This window comes from Mobula hypostoma, chromosome 10 (genome assembly GCF_963921235.1).
Source record: "Mobula hypostoma chromosome 10, sMobHyp1.1, whole genome shotgun sequence".
Classification (NCBI taxonomy): Eukaryota; Metazoa; Chordata; class Chondrichthyes; order Myliobatiformes; family Myliobatidae; genus Mobula; species Mobula hypostoma.
The window spans coordinates 25,998,089-26,003,855 of NC_086106.1; the positions used below are offsets into that span (position 1 = coordinate 25,998,089).

Consider the following 5,767-nt stretch of genomic DNA (forward strand, 5'->3'; position numbering starts at 1 on the left):
ACTCACAGCGGACGAGGAGGCAGGAGTTGACCCTGCACCAGATCTGCAGCAATTCTCACTGTTTCAAACTCCAGCAGCCGCGATATCATCTCCCTCTAAGCTTCCAGCTCCAATCTGCGAATATTTCTCTCAGTCTACCTCTATCTATCTACCTCACCCAGTCTTATGTTTCCCTGGTGGATTGCATCATAAGTTCAGTGATTGCATCTGATTCCACCAAATCGCGGAGGTTCCACTCTGTATGTAAAAAAAAACTTATCACTAAACACTCTATATTAAAAAATCTATTTCTTCTCCTCTTAATTCTATGTCTTCAGATCTTAACCTTGTATACTTGCATATGTGTTATGGCCCACGAATGAAATAACAAGAAGAGATGAAAGTTGAAATATAAAGAAAGTTGAATTATTATCCTTTTAACGGAAAGCGATTCCACACGGGTACGACAGCCCAGTGCATACAGCAGTATCCGAGCAGGAATTCCGAGAAAGTTTTTCAATTGGTCGGTAAGGGTTTACGCGGTTTTCTATTTGTCAGACCAGGATGGCCGAGTGGTTAAGGCGTTGGACTTAAGATCCAATGAACGAATGTTCACGTGGGTTCGAACTCCACTCCTGGTAATTCGTTATCAGTTTTACAACGATCTCTTTTCAGAGTAAACATATTTCGTCGCATATATTTTCCACACCACGCAGTTGCGAGGCAATTCGGGACGGAGCCATCCCATTTCCGACGCGTTCGAACACCAGCTACCCACGTGATCTGATATGAACGAAAATAAGACGGAAGACCTCAAAGTGTCGCGATCCCTAAATCCGACTGTAAACCCCACAGTTTTCCGTTACCCCAAACACAACAGATTCTGCAAATGCTGGAAAAAAAATAGTTTGTTTCTTCTAAATAAAGTTTTGAGGGCTGCTCATTCCAAGGGAGAGCTGCTGAAGTAATGATTCATGTCTCGTTCTGACTGCTTGGCAAGGAGAAAGGGAAGATCCGATAACTGGCTCTCCGTGTTGCTGCGAAGAGAAAGCATTCCCTCCAAGTTTTGCGCCCAGAATAAGTTAACTGGCTATTGTAAATTGCCCGGATTGTGAGAGTTAAAGGGGGCTTTTAAGGGAGAAGAGTTTCAGCATTCAAGGGGACCAAGGAGATTAAAGGCTACCGAACGGCTCAGCGGTTAGCAACACTGCGCCAGAGCGCTGGTCACCCTGGTTCAATCATAAATTCAGCTGTCGGAAACTGGGCTGATCTGCCGGAGGAGACGGTGGGAATAGAAGTGGAGACAGCCTTCAAGAGGATTATACACATGTGGAATTAATCCAATCATCGGGAGTCGTTGAAGGTACACTCAAGCAGGCAAGTGGTCAGTGACCCATCACACAGAGAGACAAGGTGGTCAGCCTTGGAGCAGTGGGCCGAAGGGGCTGTTTCCTTGACGTACAACACGTTGTGACTCCCCTCTTATTCTGTTCACCTCCTGGTATTCCTCCAGATGCAGAATCCTCATCCCACAAGGAACTCAGAGGCCAAGACTTCGTGGGCGAGGACTTCAAAATTAAACAATCTCTGAGTAAAGGTAAAAAAATGCTAGAGGAACTCAGCAGGTCAGACAGCAGCTGTGAAGGAAAATAAACGCTCGACGTTTCAGGCTGAGACCCTTCAGTACTGGAAAGGATGTGAATAAAGGTTAGATGCTGGCAGGTGCTAGGTTAGATCAGGTGAGGGGGAAGGTGAGTGATGGGGTATGGGGTCTGAGAGCCAAGGAGGTGATTGGTGGAAGAAGGGCTGAATAAGAAGGAATGTAATCCGAGGAATTTGTGGGCAACAGAATTAAAGAAAGGAGTTTGGAATCCAATGGGACGTAATGGGCAGATCAAAAGCTCAGGAAACGAAATTGTTGGAAATAGATGACAAAGCGGCGACAGTCAAGAATTATATCAGAACTAGCTAAAGGCTTTGTGCTATAACTAAAATGTTCCAAATACACCGATTACTGACTGTGTTTTCTGAATACTTTTGCGTGTATCATGTGTATTTTGAGTTGCTGACGATGAAAATCATCATGAAATTTGCCTATAATGCAACATTTTTAAATGCATAATTTCAATTCACAATTCAAAATCAATTAAAAATTTTGCACACAATGTTAACTGATGGTTTTCTAACCTTGTCCAGGCATGCCTGGGTATGCTCAGGCAAGGCAGGGGCTGCAAGGTAGGACAGGTTTTAGAAAGGCTATAAGGCATCACACTTACACTACGCTATACTTCGTATTTGCATGTATATCAGTTTCTGATCATGTTGATGGTCATGTTCTACGCGCATAGCATATTGTGCGAACTCATTATAATAAAGTAATTGTATTTTTAGGCGTATTTCTAATAGCAAATTGTCTCACCAGGTTGCGACAGCCGCAATACTTTCTGATATATTGTCAAATACGGAGTATGGCTCCAAAAAAGTCTGACGCAATTCTTTAGTCAGGTTGATAACCTGTGTTTCTGCATTGTCATTCGTGGGTTTTTGAAGAATTTGGGTTGCCAGCGTTACTCACGCAATGTTATCATTGTATTGATTATTCATTGTGAAGCTGAAAGCTGCGCTGCTGCACACAATGGCAATGTCCACCCTTCAATATCAATCGGCTATGCAGCACATGTGAAAGAACACTCCCAAAATTTGGAAGGCCTTTTGAGACACGTACAGTACAGCAACTACAACTGGAACATCCGTGGTGATCGAAAAGCAGTGTCGCTGCTACCAGGAATGCAACTCGTGTAGACTAAGTGCTATCTCTTTCATTTACAACTGGGACAGCAGTGCCAAAGAATCTCATTGTATTTAAAAGGATTTGCTACTCCGGAAGCAATTGGTTCCAGGAAACGAAAGTGTACCATGTAAGCCACATGTAGATCCAACAAACAATGTTTTTGCCTTGTCTTCATATAGAACCAGGGCTTAGGAAATTTTTTGCAAAAGCAATGAACAACGAAGGTGAAGAATTTCAATATTTGAGACAAATGTTTCCCTGAATAACCAAGGCCAAGATTAAGGAAGGCTTTTATGTTGGTCTATTAATCAAATAGGTCATCAATGACAGGCAATTCAAAGACATTCTACTGGGACCGGAGAAAATTGCATGGAAGCAATCAAGGATGTTGTTGATTTTTCTCTTGACAACTATAGACCACCAATGCATTTGCAGATATTTCACACCATGCTTCAAGAATACAAAACCAAGATTCGTTTTCTGAATTCCCATTTAAACTTCCTTGCTCAAAATCTTAGCACTGGCAGTGACGAGCTTGGTGAAAAATTTCACCAGGACATTGTAGTCATGGAGAAACGGCAGCAGTGTAACTGAAATCCATCACTACTGGCTGATTACTGCTGGACGCTGAGGCGAGAAGCCTTAGTCACTGAGTACAAACGAATATAATGAACAAAGCTGAATTGAACTATTGAACCATTACAAATAAAATGCATCATATTCAATAAAATTAAATTTCTTCTATCTCCAGTAGCCAGAAATTATAGTTGTGTTCATATTCAAGTTGTCTATCATAACAACAAAATAATCTGTGGAATCAAGAATTTCAAAAAGATGCTGTCTGCAGATAGTGCAAATTTCGCATGCTGAATGCATGAATAAACAGGGAAAAATATCCCATTGCAGTATTCGATGGAGGGCGTGGTAAGTCATTCCCAAGGCAGTGGACAATACTTATTTTTCAACTAATACATGCTTACTATGGTTCTTTGCGGGAATGGGTCCCGCTCTTGGGGTTCCACAATCGGCCGCTATACGGCATGCCGAAGTCTTCCTAAGATTTCGCACGGACTCAGACGCCAGGGATCTCGCGGAACTGGAGACGGGCTGATCAAGGGTCCGTGTCGCCACAGGAGACCCGTGTGTCCTTGAGGGAGTCGGAACATCTTCTGTATGCCTGGGGACCAGGGATTTTTACGATCCTCCGGCACAGAGCTCGAGGAAAGAGACGTTACGGACTTTTAACATCGTAAACCAGCGCGTTGTTTATTCTGTCTGCTCGCTCGTTGAAAAATGGAGTCACCTCTTTCTCCCTTATTAGGAGAGAGAGAGCCTTGCAGCATGTAGAAGAATCGGGTGAACAATGTTGTCTTTAGGGTAACTGCAAGTCTGTGTGTTTGCTATTGCTTTACTCACGCATGAGTGCTGGTAGCGGGTGCGCTTTATTTTTGACGGTGTGGGGGAGGGGATATTGCTCGCTGCCGCTAACGCGCGTGAGGGAGGGGAGTTGGGAGGGGGTTACTTTGGGGTTCTAGCATTTAACTTGTCGTTCATTTTTTGGGACACTCCTCTGTTTTTCCTGGATTGTTGCGAAGAAAAAGCATTTCAGGATGTATATTGTATACATTTCTCTGACATTAACTTGTACCTTTGAACCTTAACTTGTACCTTTGAACCTTAATAGAAAAGCTGATTGGACAATATTCCTTGTTCTAATTGTGTTCTTTCTTTATTAATTTTTTCACTTATATTTTTCCTGTGAATTGTGCTTTTCTAATGTTATGCGGCCGTGATATTGCTGATAAACTTATATTGCAACTGGGCATATGAAAATAAACTGAACTTTGACTCTGACCTTGATCTTAATTCCTTTAATATCCAGCCATCTGCCAACCTTAACATGATAAGACAATAAGACAAAGGAGTAGAATTCGGCCTTTCGGACAATCAACTCTGTTCTGCCTATCCATTATGGATGATTTATTATCCCTCCCAACCTCCTTCCCCTGCCTTGTCGCCGTAACCTTTCAAGCCCATAAAAAAAAGCTAACTCCGCTTTAAAAATATCCAAAGAATTGGCTTTCACAGCAGCTTGAGACTATAAATTCCATAGCTTTTCAACCCTCCGGCTAAATAAGTTCCTCCTTAAAGATAATTGCACTCTGGAGCACTTGAGCGTCCAAAACCTCGAGCCGGCGTAGTTGGTAACAGGACACCTTCCCCTCCGGTTGACTCCTGACAGTCCGGGTTGCTCGGAGAGGCGGTGATGGCAATCGCGGATGAGTCGGATCCAGGATGTCTCTTTCCAGCAACAAACACCTTTCTTCCGGTCCGATTCCTTTCCAGTTCACTCCGTATTGTCGAAAACCTCGAAAGGCGGGCGAGTTATAAAGTATTTTCACCATGAAACCAGTTCCCCCTCAATAGATGTGGGCCGAAGTTGGTGGGACTAAGGGGCCGGTGCAGACAAGTTTTAATTCAGAGATGTGGAAGGTGAGGTCTTGGTGAGCCGCAAGGCGTAAGCCACCGGGTTTACTTTCCTTGGGTTCTTAAAAGGACCAATAAACTTGGGCGCCAATTTTCTACCCTCCACTCGCAGAGGCAAATCATGAATGGACAGACAGACCCGTTGCCTAGTCCCAGACTTCTGGTTCCATTTGCCTTGTTCTTCGCTCTCCGAGTAGAGAAAAATCTATTTTGCCGTCATCCATTTCTCCTTGCAGCGTTGTCCAGATCTTGTGCCGCAGGGACTTCAACCTCGACTTCTTGCTTCAGAAAGAGAGGCGGAGAATAACCAAACTGACACTCGAACGGAGACGTCCCATGCGCCGAGTAGTGTAAGATGTTTCGTGTTAACTCTGCCCGCGTTAAATAGTCACACCACCCTTCATATCTTTTCGAGGCCAAGCATCTCAGGATACATTCAAGATCTTTGTTGGTCTACTCCGTCTGGCCATTGGACTGCCGATGAGCCCAAACAAAAGGCTTGTTGTTGCC

General features: G+C 43.7%; 1 non-coding gene across 1 annotated transcript; it reads left to right on the forward strand.

The window, feature by feature from the left end:
• The first annotated feature begins 537 nt into the window (after window positions 1–537).
• On the forward strand, window positions 538–620 carry trnal-uaa (transfer RNA leucine (anticodon UAA)). Its single transcript has one exon. It is a non-coding gene; the product is annotated as a tRNA-Leu (tRNA).
• Window positions 621–5,767: the final 5,147 nt, after the last annotated feature.